Below are 19,371 nucleotides of genomic sequence, written 5' to 3' on the forward strand. Positions count from 1 at the left end.
CAAATCATCTTTTCTCTAAGGTATTAGACTAGTAGACTAGATAGAAAATAACAGCAAAAGAAGAAGAAGAAGAAGAAGAAGAAGAAGAAGAAGAAGAAAATGAAGGAAGAGAAGGAGGAGGAGAAATGGGGCTGAAGTTATTTAAAAAGTGGATACAAGTTAAAAGTTTTTAAAAAAATGGGTATAAGTTAAATAGGGGTAACCAAATAGGACGCCCCGTGCAATTTTTACTTAATTCTTCTTGTTGGTGGACCATGATGGCCCAATATGCTAGCCCAATGTTTTATAACAAGAAAATGATGTGGAAATGACATTAGGTAGTTATTTTTAAGCATGTTGTTTAAAATATATTCATAGTTTACAATGTATTTAAAGATTAGCCAACTCGCGCAAACTTCAGGACGTCGCGTCCTGAAGTTTAAACCTCCAGGTTCAAACTTCAGGATATAGTGTCCTAAAGTTTGAAGATTATGTTCAAAAATTCTTATGTCCTGAATTTCAAATTAGCAGCTCAAAAATTTAGGATACAAAAATTCAGAATACTTAGTCCTGAAGTTTGGGTGAATTAACTAATCTTTAAATATATTGTAAATTGTGAATATAACAGACTTAAAAGTAGCTACTCGTGCACTTTGCCCGGAACACTACCGTCCGACCTCCTTTTTCTCTCTCTCTCCTTTGTACGCTCTATTCTCTTACCCGCTGTGAAAATTCCTCAATTTAGTATCTCAAATTCCTCAATCCAGATCGGTCTCGTCATTACCTCCGCAGCCGTCGTCATCTCTGGCTAGGTCTGGAATCCATGGCCAACCGACCGGATTTCTCAAATTCGAGTGTATTTTCTCAGATCTGAGTGTATTTCTCAAATTGAGTATATTTTGTTTCTTGTGGACGAATTAAATACAACGAAACACATACTATGGCCAGATTTTTATTCGTCTGATCAAAATTTGCTAGATACAATGTGATAGTGTATTGTCAGATCTGGCCGAATTTTTGTTCGCCTCTATTTTTTAGTTTTAATACAATGTATACAGTGTTTTGCTTGGCTGGAAGACGTCATCTTCGGAGAACTTTCTTCTCTTCTTCGCTACTGAGTCACATACAATAATACAAATACATTGTATTTTGTACAAATACACTCAAATTTGAGTGTATTCTGTATTTTCAATTCAAATATAGTTTATTTTTTTGTATTTTTTTTTTGTATTTATGTATTCCAATGGTTATTTTTTGAGGCAGATCCCTGTATTTATTGAATTGTTGTTGCTTGAATACAACCAAATTAAATACAGTAAATTGAATATAGTATGAAAGCAGCTACGGATGAATACAGTAAATTGAATACAATCGAATATCATTATTTTTTGTTGTTTGAATACATTCGAATTCAATACAGTAAAATTGAATACAATATAAAAATAGTTAAAAAGGAATATAACCGAATTGAATACAATGTATATAACCAAATTGAATAGAGCGGTATACACCCTATTTCTTAATTTTTTGTTGTTTGAATATAACCGAATTCAATACAGTAAAATTGAATACAATGTCAAATATATAAGAACGACTACATCCGAATTGAATACAATATATATAACCAAATTGAATGCAACAATATGTATCCTATGACAAACAATTAGTAGCTGCTAAATGTAAGTAGCTAAATTATACTTACGCCTAATAATAAGTCTCCAAACAATAGTCATTTTTAAAAGTTCCCCTCAAAATAGACTGGCCCGTTAATTATTCTTTATCTCTTTATCCTATGTATGGATAGACAAAAATCAAGAGAAAGGGAAGGAAAAGAAATAGAAAAGAGGCAATCTTAGGGAAAAGTGGAGCTACTTTAGTATTCCTTTCCCTTATATCGTCAGAAGAGAAGAAGATACGAAGGAAACTAAAATATGCTTATCCTTTCCCAATCTCTTTTCGAGCAAAAGACGAACAATAAAGGGAATATATTTCCCAAGTATTCGTTTCTTTTTTCTTTTACTTCCAGATCAAATGAAACAAAGGTCATTGAAATAAAAACTTTCGTCGTATATCTTTCGGGAAAAAATCAAAGTAAATCTCAGATTTCTACCATTGTTCAGCATCAAAATTATGTTAGAAGGAGATTTAGGGTGTGTTTGGTATGAAGGAAAGATGTTTTTCTTGGAAACTATTTTCCTAGAAAATGAATGGTGTTATCACTTATTTTCTCATGTTTAGTTGGTGAATGGAAAATTTTTTTCGGAAAATGTATTCTAGTGTTTGGTTAGAGAGTAGAAAATCTTTTCTTAGAAAAATAATTTTCTATGATACTCTCCTCATCCCCACCCTCCCCCAATTCCCATATTTCCTGCGCACTCCTCTACCCCTCTCCAACAATTATATTTTTCTTCAATAATTCAATTATTTTTCTAAAAAATTTACATAAACTCAAAGGAACTAATATGTTGATTTACTTTTTCACACAAGAACGTTAAAATTTGAGCTCCATAACTGAAAAGAAAATACTTTTTCTTGTTGAAACAAAATGAAAGTACTCTTTCAACAATACAAAAAGAAAGTACTCATTTTGTTGAAATGAAAGAAAATACTTTCTCTATATCATGAAAAGAAAATACTCATTTTGTTAAAATGAAAAATTAAATACTCTATCTACAACATGAGAAGAAAGTACTCTAAACAATATTTCTATATTATAACCTCTTGCAACATATAAGATTCAGGCTAACAATGATAAACGTCTCATACACAGATAAAAGAGAAGAAATATGAGGAACTCTATAATAACCATTCTCAATATAGGAGTACTCAAGAAGCAAGTAGATATGAGAAAACCATCACAGAAGTATCGTAAACCATATTAGACAATCAACAAAATATTTTCCTATAACAATTGCTTCCTATTCTAGCTTTGTTCTTCCAACCCCATTTGTGTATTTTAGTGTTGTCGCTTGAATCTTTCCAGCCAAACCTTGCGGAGATTCTGATTTTTGGCCATGAATGTTTTAGCTAACATATCACTTTGAACCAAATAATCAAAAGCTTCACCTAAGAACATAAGCAGTTAAATTTTATCGAATTTAATTCGATAAAATAATGTGGACTATATTTTAAATATATTAGTCCAAAATTAATATTTTGGGCTAATATAATTGGATTAATTATATAATTCTAATATTATTGGGCTAACCCATTTAATTAGGCTACAAATGATGAGCCACCTCATTAGGCCCAAGATATCATCTTCTTAGAGGCCTAGTTGGTGCCATATGTCAAATGACGTGGCACGACAAATCAAATGGAAAAGCCAATAGGATCATGCCACATGTCAAAATGACAAGGCATGCCAAGTCAAATTAAAGGACAATGAAATCGCGCCACGTGGGCAAGTGACATATTTTGGCCAATCAAATGCGGTCTGGACACGCTTCAATCTGATTTGTCGGAAAAGTTTGTTCTCATCATAACTCTTCTCTCCCATAACTATAAATCGGAGTCTTCATAACCCAGAAAAGACACCAGAAGTTATAACAAGAAGACACAAGGGAGCTCATGGATCAAATGCCACAATTCTCTACAAACTGCAAGTATTCAAGCATTCAAGCACTTCAACACAAATTTCAAGTATTCAAGATCAAGAATGAAGTCAAATTAAATACAAGGCGTTCAAGATCAAGGCTACTTGTTCATGATACAATTCGTGGCAACAATCAAAATGTTCGCGACGGATAAATCAAATTCAAATTCAAGATCAAGCTCAAAGGCCCTTGAATTTATACTAGAAAAGTAGAATCAGAGAAATCATAGAGATTGTACGCTCATATTATTTGAAATAAAATATTACGATTGTTGCAATATTTTTTGGCCTGATTTTATTTTCTTAACGGAAATTTATTGTCTATAAATTCTGGCACACCCAGTGTGACAATCTCTACTTCTCATCTCAACTTTTCAATCACCAAAGTTCTAGAACATCGAAATGGCTTCAAAGAAAATCAATTCCAAATCAACTTCCACTAAAGCTGCTAATTCCAAGCTCTATGCTGACGTGGAAAACATCCTCAATATTACCTTTGGAAGCTTTGGGCCAGTCACAAGGAGCAAAGTAAGCTCTTTTGGAAAACAAACACTTCAAGTGTCATCCGCATCAAGCCCTATTGTCAGATCTTCATCCTCAAAAGGAACAAGATCCTCTAACAGCGTGACCTAAAAAGGGAACGATGTTGCTGAAAAGATCGAAGAGGTTCTTTCTCAACTTAGTTTATCTAAGTCCAAGAAACCTTTCATGCAAGTCGATGATGTTGACTTGAGCATTGGATCTCCTCATGCGACCTCTAAGCTCTATTCCTACAATGATCCATGTTATTCTTAATCCTTAATGGCGATCATGCAAACAATGGTTATTGAAGCTTCTACTATAGAAGAACAACTTGCAAATATGATGAAAGCAATTGAAAGCTTATCAAAACACATGCAAGATCAAAATGCTAAACTTCTGAAGTTAACAAATTCATTGGATAGTATAGTAGAGGAAAAATTGACACAAATACCTTTAAATCTTCAAAGATCACAAGAGAAAGAAGACTCCTCCGTAAAACAAGCAACGACAACCAAGGAGATTCAAGTCTCCGCTGAAGGTCTGATTCCCATTAAGAAATTAAAGGACTTCATTATGGAGTCTATCAAAGATAAACCTGAATCGTCTAAATTATCACTCACATATGCAAAGCCGTATACACAAAGAATTGATAACTTGGAGATATATGTTGGTTATCAACCTCCTAAGTTGCAACAATTCGATGGCAAGGGAAATCCGAGACAACATGTAGCACACTTTGTTGAAACTTGCAACAATACTGGAATGTGTGGTGATTATCTTGTCAAACAGTTTGTTCAATCTCTCAAATGTAATGCATTCAATTGGTACACAGATCTCAAATCTGGTTCCATCGATATTTGGGAGCAGTTGGAGCAAAGGTTTTTCAATCGTTTCTATAGCACAAGGCGCCTTGTAAGCATGATCGAACTTACAAAAACTCATCAAGGAAAGGATGAGCCAGTTATTGACTTCATCAACCACTGGAGGATCTTAAGCCTCAACTGCAAAGATCGCCTTAGCAAAACTTCTGGCATCGAAATGTGCATTCAAGGCATGCATTGGATTCTTCGCTATATCTTACAAGGTATAAAACCCAAAACATTTGAATAACTAGCAAATCGTGCACATGATATGGAATTGAGTATGGCTACAAGTGGAGATCAAAGGTTTCCTGACTTTGAGCCTCATGATGAAATAGAAGCAGATCGATGCTCAGAATGGGGGCAAATTCTTTTGTCACGACCCAAACCGAAGGGGACGCAACGGGCACTCGGTGCCTTACTCAACCGAGTACCAACGTAACATATCTTTCTTATCATACTATCATAGGTAAATGAGCCAGAAGATCCGCCATGAGATAACAAGAATAAAACATAAGGGAATACTCAACATATGACGGCCCAACATGTTAGATAAACTTATACATGTGACATACAGGCCTATAAGGTCGACATGACTATTTGTAAACTCAAAACATAGGCCGACAAGGCCATACAAGTATCCATACACCTGAAATATATCTACAAGCCTCTAAGAGTACATAAAATCATAAAGGTCGGGATAGAGCCCCGCCATACCAATCCATATATATCCAAATCATACTGACCAAATAGGCAACTCCGGAGCAAGTGGAGTACACCAACACCTTCCACTGAGCTGATAGCCTACTAGGAGGAATGTCAACCTATCTATCGGGACCTGCAGGCATGAAACGCAGGGTCCCCAGGCAAAAGGGACGTCAGTACGAATAAAGTACAGAGTATGTAAGGCAGGAAAGCATAAACAAGAATAGTAATGTAAAGAGAGAAAAGAGAGATACAACCTGTAATATCTGAGTGCCTCTAGGGGCTACTGACATGAAATGCATAATACATATATACATAAACTTTTAAAAACATACGCCTTTGTAGGCATCATCATCATCATATCATACCCGACCTCAAAGAGGACTCGGTAAAAATGTACCCGACCATCATAAGGCTCGGTAGAATCATACCCGGCCACGTGGATCTCGGTAAACCCAACTAATCAGTGGTTGCACAATAGGTGTCGTACCCAGACGACTATAGGGTGGCTCGGTAGAGTAAAATAGATACTATATATAATGCATGCTGGACTCATGAAATCACGTTCTAAACCTTTCGGAGTGACTTAAGGTCGTTGCACCTTTGATTAATATTATGTACATTCATACCATTAATATGAACCTCAGTAGGATTTAAGGATCATACATACTTGCTTAGAATAACTTTATAAGGAAAGAACAACACATCCGAAGATGAAACTGAAGAGCCCATGCATGTTGCTATGCTCCTTAATGCATGAGCCTAAACTGCAAGTTATAATTCTCCTTGACGCATGAGCCTAAACTGCAAGTCGTAATGCTCCTCAACGCACGAGCCTATACTGCAAGTTATAATGCTCCTCAACGCACGACATAAATTACAAGTTATAATGTTTCATGGTACATGAATATATATTGTATGTCAGGAAGCTCCCCAGTTTTGAACTAAATCTTTAAGGCGTAAAGCTCTTCAAATTCGAGCAAAGTCTTCAAGTTGTATATCTCTTCAATTTTGGCAAAGTGTTTAAATCTCAAAGCTCTTCAAAGTCGAGCAAGGGCTTCAAATCGCATAGTTTCCCAAATTTGAGCCAATCTTCAAGACGTAAAGCTCTTCAAATTCGGCAAAGTCTTCAAGTTATTAAGTTCTTCAAATTCGAGCAAAGTGTTCAAGTTGCAAAGCTCTTCAAAGCTAAATCTTCAAGTTACGAAGCTCTTCAAATTCGAGCGGAACTTCAAATTGTAAGCTAAACCTTCAAGTTGCAACACTCCTGGACGTACGAGCCTAAACTTCATGTCATGAAGCTCTTTAAATTTGAGCAAAATCTTCAAGTTGCAAAGCTCCTCAAAATACGAGCTTAAGTTGGAAGTCTCTATGCTCCTTGAGACATGAGCCTAAACTGCATATTCCTACACTTCTGGCCCATATGAGTCTAAACTATGTACGACCCACAAAAAAAAGAGTCTGCTATGTTGAAAACCTCGAAATACGTGATCTAATCAAAAGTTAGGACATAAAAAAAAGTTTCGCTAGGTCGAAAACCTCGAAAAAGAAGGCCTAGGCAAAAGTTAGAACATAAAAAAAATTCACCTATTCTGAACTACGGTATAACTTGATCCTCTTCACCGAGGTATGTAAGCAGCTTAGACTTTCATTCTAAGTTCAGTTGCATGAGTTCAAAATATACATATTACCCTAATCATTATTCAAAGGAAGAATGATGGAATATAATCTACTTGACTGGAACTTCAAAATCGGGCATACATGAACTTTGTGCCTTATCAAGGATTGGTGGTTCAATGCGGGCAAGCCTCCATAGAAAATTGGCATCTCCGATGGATGGATGTAGACTTTTATTATAAGGCCGAATCTTCAATTTGAAGTCATCAAGTTTGCCGAATCTTGAAGTCTATCAAATCTTCAAGTTTGTCGGACTTCAAATTGAAGTCTGTAGAGTCCGCCAAACTTTAAGTTGAAGTATTCAATTCCTCCAAGTCTTCATGTCTATAGGTCTTCAAATTGAAGTCCTCAAATTCGCCGGTTTTCAAGTTGAATTATTTAAGTCCTACAGGTTTTAAAGCTGAAGTTTTCAAGTCTGCTAATTTTTCAATTTGAAGTTTAAACATCCACTGCTCTTCAAGTTGAAGCATCAAAGTCCACCAAATTTTCAAGTCCGTCAAATCATCAAGTTTGTTGGTCTTCAAGTTGAAAACGGGTTTGTCCTTAAAAGAACTATAACTCTCCAATCTTAAGGTGGACATTTAAGTCCCTTTGCACCTTAAGTTGCTTCTTTATGGATTTACCCGTTTATATAGTGATGTGGATTTGATTTGCTCGTCTATATAGTGATGTGGACTTATCCGTCTATATGTTGATATGAATTTATCCGTCTATATATTGATACGGATTTATCTATATGGCAATGTGGATTTGTCCGTCAATATGTTGCGCGGGATTTATCCTCCTATATGTTGTTGTATATTTTACCATCTATATACCGTGATGGATTTATCCTTCTATGAGAAGTCATGGAGTTGCGCATCAACTTGGCACTCTTGGTCTACAAAAAAAAAGAACAAAAGAAAGCGTAGAACAAAAGAAAGAATTACCTCAGCAGTGAGTGCTCCCTAACCGTAGCTTACGAATATTACAACTGATGCCAATTGAAGGAAAATCACGACGTTATTTATAGAGCTCCTAAAGACTGGTGTTGAAGATTTAATATCGATGTGGGATCAGTAGTTATCAATATTGAAGAAGAATTAGGTCTCCTACGCAATCGGAAAAGCTACTGGCGGTGGAGAGTTTCCCAAATACATTTGGAGTAGGAGTGTAGGACAAGCCATTATCCAATACTACCGTAGCTTTTAACTTCTAGTAGAATTTGGTAAAGAGTCCAAGTAAGATACAAAAGAATTGCTCTATATGTATTATTAGGCTTATCTTTATCAGTATTAAATGATTGATCAAAGAAAGCTAACATCAAGTTAATTAGTGAGACAGTCACGTGAAGTTATACAGAAGCCTACATCTTCTTAAATTCCATTCTTCTTAGGTTATAGCTACACGTGAGAGGTCAACTAAGCTTTTATAAGAAATCAATCAAATAAAGTGTAATAATTGCTTTTTATATACTTCAATTCTTGTCTTCAAAGTTCAACAAATCTACCCCTTGACAAGTCTTGAAATATGGGGCATTTGTAAGCAGTTAAATTTTATCGAATTTAATTCGATAAAATAATGTGGACTATATTTTAAATATATTAGTCCAAAATTAATATTTTGGGCTAATATAAGTGGATTAATTATATAATTCTAATATTATTGGGCTAGCCCATTTAATTGGGCTACAAATGATGAGCCCACCTCATTAGACCTAAGATATCATCTTCCTAGAGGCCCAGTTGGTGCCATATGTCAAATGACGTGGCACGACAAGTCAAACGGAAAAGCCAATAGGATCATGTCACATGTCAAAATGACAAGGCATGCCAAGTCAAATTAAAAGGCCAATGAAATCGCGCCACATGTGCAAGTGACATGTTCTGGCCAATCAAATGCAGCCTTAGCTTGTCACGCTTCAATCTGGTTGGTCGGAAAGAGTTTGTTCTCATCATAACTCTTCCCTCCCACAACTATAAATGGGGGTCTTCATAATCCAGAAAAGACACAAGAAGTTATAACAAGAAGACACAAAGGAGCTTATGGATCAAAGGCTAAAATTCTCTGCAAACTGCAAGTGTTCAAGCATTCAAGCACTTCATCACAAATTTCAAGTATTCAAGATCAAGAACGAAGTCAAATTAAATACAAGGCGTTCAAGATCAAGGCTACTTGTTTGTGATACAATTCGTGGCAACAATCAATGTGTTCGTGACGGATAAATCAAATTCAAATTCAAGATCAAGCTCAAAGGCCCTTGAATTTATACTAGAAAAGTAGAATCAAAGGAATCATAGAGATTGTACGCTCATATTATTTGAAATAAGATACTACGATTGTTGCAATATTTTTCGGCCTGATTTTATTTTCTTGACGCAAATTTATTGTCTACACTCCCGTTGCCATAATTTCTTTGTACAATCTTGTCACATCTAGTCGACTATCAACTATTTTACTGATTGCCGTTGCCACTTCTCCAAGCTTTGTTGATATATCACCGACCACATCTTGCACATCAGAAGAACGTCTTCGTTAACGACTTGTTTTGACTTGAAAAGTTTCACTTACTATATTTTGTACATCTTTTTCCTTAAATGGTCCTTCAATGTCATCATCATTACCTTTCTCCGAACTACAATCCAAGCTTATATCATAAAACGACTTAGCACAATCACTCCTAGATCAATCATTCCTACACACGAGGGACATTTCTTCAAACATTTCAATCTTTTTGTTAATGAACTTCTCATGAGTAGGATGAGCCTACAATACAACGATAAAACAAAAAGTATAAGAAACGGGACAAGAAAGACAATAATAGATAACCACCAATATAGAAGCTAATCAAGATATTTTTCAACCAACAACCTTATAAACCTAACTCTTCAATTATTGCTAATTCATAATCCGCTAATGAAGAAGTACAAAAGCTAAAAATATCTCAAATAAAAAGGGATCACTTCTCTAATCTAAGAACTTAACCAAATTTGCAAATAAATGGACTACTTCACATGTTAGGGAAAATATATAAAATGTATAAAACTAGAAAGGTAATATGACCTATACAATGAGTAGTACACATTCAAAAAAATATGGGCTGGCTCATTCTTATACCTATACAATGAACATTACATCCATTCAGAATACTATTCATGTAAAATTCCCTCTCTTGGTCCTTAATGGTATAAGGTGCTCTATGAATGTTACTTTGATTTTTGTGGCTAAAATAATTGCAGCTCCAGCAGTTAAGATAGATATGGTTGTCGCTCCAACTATTGCATCATCTTCATCGTTCTCAATCGAATCCATGTGTTGCAACCCAACTTTAGAACTTCTAATCATAAAAACGGATAGATAAAAATATTAAAGAGCCTAAAAAAATTAAACTAGGAACTAGTAAATCACTCAAACAACCCAAAGATATAAGAATCTGTAAGTTTCTCGTTTCTAGTATATTCCATACAGATCCTTTACTTTCATTGATGTTTATTTATTAACCAAAGAATTACAACCAATATAGTACATATCATACAATCCTTTGGAGAAGATTAGGATTAATATGGAATTAAAGTTGTCAATGAAGAAAAAGTACTATAGAATATGAAAAGAGTGGATTAAATGTATGTAACTTTGTCTCTTCAAGAAAAAAGAAAAAGTACCAAATCCAATTTGCATTTGTACCATTAGCACAAGCAACATATGCTAAAAATGGTACTACATAATAGAAACTTTAATCTTTCTATACACTGTAGAGCAACCTTTCTTTGTTATTATTAGAAATCATAAGAAGAAAAATGGAGGAATTTTTTTAACTTGTAACATTTACTAAGGTTTACCCGAAGTAGAGAGATCGACAAATCAGAACACAAAAACACAATCAAAGATCACAAAGTATTTAGGAAAATAAAGATGAAACAATAGAAAACAAAAAACCAAAAAAACTGCATTGCAAAGCATCGATGGAAAATGAAAAATACCGTGTTATTGCCGGAAAATGTAGATTAGCGCGGCGGCGAGCGGAGGAGAACATAGTAAAGCTTCTCCAAAACCCTAGATTTGTGCGATGGCGAAGGATCTTAAAACCCTAGACTGAACAAAGAGAAATTGGAGTGAAGCGAGATCGAGATAAGAGAGACAAATGAATCGACTGATTTAAGAAACAGTGCGGGAGGGGAGGGGAAGCGAGACGCGCGTTTTGTTTTTAGAAAAATGTTGACCCTTCAAATTTTAGAGAAAATATTTTCCCCCAATTAAAGAAAATACGTTAATAGGGAAAATATTTTGCAAACTCTTTATGTCAGCCAAACATGAGAAAATAAAAAAAATTCCTCCCTACCAAGCACACTCTTATTGAGTTACTATATGCCTTCAAAATCATATCTAATATAAAATCATGTTTTTTTCACAAAAAAAAGATTACTCATACCTCTCGTTTACATCAAATCACAAATTAAGCGAAGACGAGAATACATATAAATTAATTTTAACTAAATCGTAACCGTCTATATAAAATATGTGGCATCAATTCATTACTTTGATGAAAAAATTTATCAGATGTATGTAAGTTTTTTGTCTTCTCATAAATATTCAAAATGTCATAGAAATATTATGGGTGTGTTTGCTATAACGGAAAATATTTTTCGTGGAAAATATTTTTCAAGAAAATATTTTATTTGAAAATAAGTAGTAATCTTACTCATTTTCGGCGTTTGGTACACAAATTAAGGAAAATACTTTCTCAGGGTATTCATAAATAATATAAATGCAATAAACATGAAGCCATAAACTTTCGCACTAACAACCTTTCGAATCCACAAATTTCATAAACTTCCGAACCGCTAAGCTTTCGAATCCGTAAACTCTATAATTTCTAAACCCGCAAACTTCTAAACACATAAACCTCCGAACTCATAACTTTGGAACTCGTTAAATGTCGAACCTGTAAACTGAAAAATGAAAAAACCAGGAAAAAACAGAAAATTAAAAATACAAAAAAAAAAAGTAAAAAAAAAATTTGCTGGCGGGGTGGGTGGTGCAGAAAAACAAAAAACAAAAAATTCAAAAACAAAAACAAAAGTAAAAAAATAATTTTTTTTGGGGAGGGGGCTAGCAGGGTGGGTGGTGACGGAAAAAAAAACTGAAATCTAAAAAAAAAAAAATCTTTGAGAGAGGGGTGGGAGAGGCGGGGTAGGGGAGAGAAGGGGGAGAGGGTTGGGGTTAGATGTGAAGGCAAGTGGAGTTCTTGGAAAATATTTTTCTAATTTTTTTTAGGGAAGTCATTTTTCTCTATTTTTAGGAAAATGTGATATCTAGAAAAATAATTTTTAAACTATTTTATGCAACCAAATAGTGAAAAATAGGAAAATATTTCCGAAAAATATTTTCTGTTATACCAAACACACCCTAAGAATTCGCTTACTAGAAGTTGAGACAGTTTGCAACGTGGCCGGCAAGCATATGTCACATTCAAAAACCAAGACAACGTTCAGAAATGGAAATCCACCTAGCATCAATCGGGAAAATTAATTTGATATCACAATAAAAAATAACTTATGTCATTTAATAAAATAAAATATTGATTCCATATAATATGATATTCCCTCCTGCTCACAATAAGTAACCAATTTACTTTTTTATTTTGGTTCAAAATAAGTGTCACGTTATGTAATCAAAAAAAGAATTCAATTTATTTTTACAAAATAACTCCTATGTACATATCCCTAAAAAGTTTTTTTACTTCTTACATTAAATATTTAATTAGGGATAGTTTAGTCATAATAGGTATTTTTATATAGAATTTAGCATTTTCTTAATAGGCGTACTAAAAACAAATTGGACACTTATTGTGAACAAGAAGGAGTAATAAACTTTCTAGAGTATGTCAGCCAACGTATCAAAGAGGAAAAATAAACAAAATAAACGATGGTCAAACTAAACTAACACAAAGTAAAGTGTTTGACCACTAGAATTATTATATTATATGTGACCTCAAATACTATATATATTTTTCACTTGTTTAATAAGAAAAATTGTCGAACATTATTACAAAAATTCGAATATTCGTAATTGATGTATTAATTTATGGGGAAATGAATTCGGCAGTAGCACTTACTAGAGCAATGCAAGACTGCAAGGGTATATAAAAATAAATTAGAATATAAAAGCAAGCACAATTTGGAATTTTAGTTAATCTAATTAATTTTTACTACTTTTGGTATGGACTAAATTTAAGTACACATGCGGCAGTTCGTTCGGCCGTTGTCCACAATTTGGTGGCAAATCTTGAGATGCCCATGAGATAATTTATTTTAAAATTGATTTATTAACCAAATACTTGAAAGATAATTGCTGGCAGGAATAACAGGATGTAATAATTCATTCAAATATGGATATTGACGATTATAAATTAGTGTTTGAACTACTTTGAGATTAATCACCATTTTTTTACCACATCACACTAGCTAATCAAGATAATTACTTATCTATTATACTGAACAACACACTAATGTATGTCAAGCGTGCATATATTATTAATACTTCCTCTATCTCAATTTACAGCTTGTTTGGATGGTTGTTACACATCGTTTCATAATATATCGTATCGTAGTGTATTGTATTGTACTATATCGTTTAATAAATATAATGTTTGGATAGATTGTGTCGTTTGCCATCGTTTCATGATATCACACACCAGTATTATAAAGAATAAACGTGCAATATTATAAAGAAAAATTATGATGCAAGGTAAAATTACTATATAAAAAGATAGGGTAAATGATAAAATAAAATAATTTAATAATAATAAAGGGTGAGATTGAGAAAAAACGACAAGGTAATGACGAGACCACACCAAATCGGTAGTTACATAAAATGGCACATTTCGTCGTTATGTAACGACGGATTTAACGATACGATACAATAAAATTTAAGTAACAATCAAAACAAACATTGTATTTAAAGTAACAATATGATACGATACAATGCGTAACAACCATCCAAACAAGCTGTTATGTGGTGCCTTTTCGTTTTTCGAGATTCAAACTTCTTAATTTTAAACATTATTTGAAAATAGAATTTTTAAGTTTTTCAAAATAAAATTTATATATTTGAAAACTACGTAAAAAGTATTATAAGTCATAATAATTAATAATTTCAAATATTTAAAATGCATGCGAAAAATTTGCAGGCAAAAATAACTCGCTTGGCTCTCGAAATATGAACAACATCATATATATATACATATATTGGGACGGAGGGAGTATATAATTAATCCCTTTATTATAGGGGTATGCACAGACCAGATTAGTTCAGTTTTTATTAAAATCAAACCAAACCAACTATATCGATTTGGATTAGTTCGGTTTTATCGGATTTTTCAGGGTTTTTTTACATGAATAATATATCAATCTTACTTTGTTAAATTTTTTTATAGGTAAATATATATTTAATAAAAATTTTAAAAATTGACAAACATATGATATATTAAAATATTCTTATGGGAGAATTTTCTTAGTAACACATGACTTTTTTTAATTGTCTGACAATAATTTTTCGTTGATGTACACTTTTAAGGTTAATCAGATTTAATAATTAACCATAAAAATCAACATGATACCTAAATAATGATACATTCTATTTAATTTTTAATTATAGAAATATCACTTCTGTGATGACCCGAAAGGTCATCTCATGTTTTAGAACTTAATTCTGCCCTTTTAAGCTTTGAACACCTTATTTTATCCCTCCTCGATTTGCGTACGCAGTCCGGACGTATTTCCGGAAAGCTTTTATGTTAAAACTGATAAAATAAGAATTTTTGCCTAAAGACTTCATTTGAGTTGACTTCGGTCAATATTTTTGGTAAACGGATTCGAATTCGTATTTTAACGGTCCTAGTGGGTCCGTATCATGATTTGGGACTTGGGCGTACTCTCGGAATCGATTTCGAAAGTCCCTAACTCGAGATATCAGACTTTGTCAAAATTTGAAAGTTAAAGGCTTAATGAAATTGAAATATTTGACCAATGTTTGACTTTTTGGATAACGGGACCGTATTTTGGTTCCGAAACCCGATATAGGTCCAATACCACATTTATGATTTGTCAGTGAAATTTGGTGAGAAACGAAGTTGGTTTGACGTGATTCGGACGTCCGGTTGTGAAAATAGAAATTTCAAAGTTTTCTTGAAGATTTCATTTGATTTGGTGTTCAATTCATAATTCTAGGTGTTATTTTGGCGATTATTGATCACGCAAGCAAGTTCGTATGATGTTTTAGACTTGTGTACATAATTGATTTAGAGCCCCGAGGGCTCGGGTAAGTTTCGAATAGGCTACGGAGTGAATTGGACTTAGAACATTTGTTGGTGTCTGCACTTCTTGGGAACTAGCCTCTGATCTCGCAAAGCATTTATGAACATTTCCAATTTCTGTCAGGCTCGCATTGCGAGCCATTTCTTCACATTTGCGAAGAGTGCTTGGTCAGCCTAGGTTCGCATTTGCGATCATGAGGTCGCGTTTGCAGAAGGCCAGTGTCCGCATTTGCGAGCAAAGCTTCACATTTGCGATGGGAGCTAGGGAGGGAGATTCTTCGCATTTGCAATCGTTAGGTCGCATTTGCGGTCCAGTCAGTGTTCGCATTTGCGAACTTTTCATCGCAAATGCGATGATTTGCAGAGGTGTGGGAATGTCTTTGCAAATGCGATAGATTCCTCGCAAATGCGACATCTGCAGCTGAACAAAATATGACTTAGACGAGATTTTTGGTTCATTCTTCAAATATTCAAAACCTAAAACCTTAAAGGTGATTTTTCTAAGACTCCTTCTTCCGCAAATCGTTGGTAAGTGATTCTAACCTATTTTCTTTCAATCTTTTACTATATTTCACAAGCTTTCAACCTAAAATCTAGAGTTTTCATGATGGAATGGGGAGTTTTGGGATAGAAATTAGGGATTTGGTAAATTGAGGATTTAGACCTCAAATTGAGGTCGGATTCCAAAATAAATCACATAACCAGGCTCGGGGGTAAATGGGTAATCGGGTTTTGATCCGAATTTAGGGTTTGGACCAAGCGAGCCCTGTGTTGATGTTTTTTATAATGACCTAAATTAAATTTTTTACAATCGTGGGTAATTTCTAAGGCTTAGTTTGGTTGGTAAATTGCTAGATTCTATTGGTTCGGAGGCTTGTTTGAAAGGAAAAGCCGTGGTTGAGCTTTGAGTTTGGTCTTTGGAGCAAGGTAAGTGTCATGGTTAACCTTGACTTGAGGGAATATGACTTGTTTGTCTATTTGCTACATTCGTAAATATTGGGAACAACGTATATGTGAGATGACGAGTACTTTTGCGTTGTAGTCAGGTTAAAGCATGCGGCTGGGACTTATTCTTGCAATTATTGTTTTTCTTGTTCATGTTATCCATATTTAGACTAGTATTGTTAAATTGATCGTTCTTATCATGTTTACGGATCTTTTGGTAATAATTGAGTATTGATTTCGAAGTTGAGGTTGATATTGTGGAACTAAATGTTGAAGTAAGGCTTGTACTTGTTATTTTATCTCCCTGTTGTTATTTGTTCATTGCATTATGGTAATGGAGAGTGTTAATGCACGAAGGGTGATGTCGTGCCATGTATGAGAGTTAATGCACGCAGGTGATGCCGCGCCATGTCTACTGATTTTATAGTGAGGTTGAGAGTAAAAGCACGAAGAGTGATGCCGTGTATTTTTCCTTTACTGTGTTTACTTGTTCTTGTTGGTTCATAGTATATTGGCTGTTCAAGTTACCATTCTGCTGTAGTTCTCGATCTCGTATTCCCCTCGACATGTTTCCCTCTCCCGATATTACCTGTCTAGTTTTTCATTGCTGTTATTTATACATATACTGTTAAATTGCACAGGTTTGTTATGTAGGTATCTTGTCATAGGCTCGTCACTACTTCGTCGAGGTTAGGCTCGGCACTTACCAATATATGGGGTCGGTTATACTGATACTACACTTCGCATTTCTTGTGCAGATTCTGGTATTGGTCCCAGCTGATCGAAGGGCGTAGCAGCTCGAACTGGTTCATCGGAGACTCAAGGTGGATCTGTTGGCGTTCGCAGACCTTGAAGTCCCCGTCTATCTTTTCTTTTTTTACAGTTTCTTTCGGTCAAACGGTTGTATTTCTTTGAGACTTTTACTTGTAGTAAATTCTAGAAGTTCGTGAATTGTGACTCCAGATCTGGGTGGTACTAAATATTGAAGCTTTTATATTATTCCGCACTCGATGTGTTTCATTTTAGCTTATTTGCTGTTATTTACTGAATTGAATAAGGATCGGCTTAATAATTCTCTAATGTCGGCTTGCCTAGCAAGTGGAATGTTAGTCGCCATCACGGTCCCGACGGTGGGAATTCCGGGTCATGACAACTTCAAATTCGAAAAAGATATAAGAATTTAATAGATCTTGACATATGAATATAGAAGAACAAAAAAATTGACCGCATTTCAATAACACTTGATAAGAAAGTGATCATAGAGGACATTATTTAAAATAAATAAAAATGGAGCACTTCATATTCTATTAAATATTACATCCCATAAGAGAATACCAAATATTTCTAGATATTTTTTAAAGAAAATTCTGTGTAAAGTCTTAAAAGTATATATAAAATTTATATAGCGATTTGGTTCGGATTTTTTTACTCAATACCAAACCCCATCAAATTTTTTAATCGGTTTGGTGTGGTTTTCTGGTTCAGTTTGTACACCCTACGGCGGGCTTCATATATCATTTTATTTTGAGCCGAGCGGCACAATACGTAATTCATCTAATTAATTTACAAACTTAAGATTATTGTTGTACACAATATCTATTTTAGTAGTCTTACTTATTCACTGGTAGAGTGTTCGTTGTCATGCAATGCGACGGGAGAAATGCTTCGCCTATTCATCTATGCTCGCTTACGTTATGAGTAATTTAAAGTTTGCAGGGCTAAACATTGTGCTAAGCAAACTATATGACTAACTTACCTAGCTAGTTAGATAAGTGTAAACATAAATGAGCTGCAGTTGGGCGAAAAAAAGTTATACTATAAATTATGACATACAGATTTAACTTATTTATCGTGATTGTAAAAAATTTACACTAGCGGTTTATTTTATATTTTTTGTAATATGTATTTCGTCTTATTTTCGAGTTAATTAATAGTTATAGGAAATAGAATCCAACACTCTTTTGGAAGATTATCTAGAGCATAATAGTAGAGTTCCTAATCGTATTTTCAATGGTGCATGATTATTCTTTTTCCTTTTCTATTATCCTAACTCTTCGACATACCCGTCTTAGTTTTTTATATTAGTATGTTAGAAAAACTAATTAAAATCGATATCCTCTTTATTGACCAGCTCGTAGTATCAGAATTTAAAAAAATTCCAAAAGTTTACTTTTAAGATTGTTTTTGGTTTGGGTGAAAAATTCCAACTTCTTCTCAAGGTCAAAATATAATAAATCATTCTCTTAAAGTCTATGCTTGTTTTAGGTGATCAGATGGTTTTGTTTGTGAAAGTACAAGAGGGGAGGTGGATCGTATATTTTTAAATTTAATCTCTATTAGTTGACTAGTTTCTCAATTAGTCGACTAGATGCAAAAACCTAACAGTTAAGCAGAATATAAGACACAGAAAGTAAGTGCATGAATTAAAAACATCAGAATTTTATACTGATTCGGATTCAATGTGAATCCTAGTCCAGTCCCCTTGGATTGCAAGTGAGTTCTCTTTAGTAAATGCGTTTCTTCGAGTATAATGGAAATGACGTGATAGCTCAGTTCCTATAACACTCGTCTATTTTGATACAATGCCTCACCAATGTTGTACTCACCTTTTTTCTTTGACTTGTTACACAACAGATCGTAGAGAACTACAATGTTTCTTTGCAGTAGAATAAAGAGAGGATTTTTGGTTCGATCAAAGTATGTTTGTCTAAGGCTTGATGCTGAGTATAAATACTTTGGTGAAGATCGTTTGCTGACGAGACTTGGCAACCCAAGAGATTTGATCCTTGGAAAGA

The sequence above is a fragment of the Nicotiana sylvestris genome, chromosome 5 (genome assembly GCF_000393655.2).
Source record: "Nicotiana sylvestris chromosome 5, ASM39365v2, whole genome shotgun sequence".
NCBI lineage: Eukaryota > Viridiplantae > Streptophyta > Magnoliopsida > Solanales > Solanaceae > Nicotiana > Nicotiana sylvestris.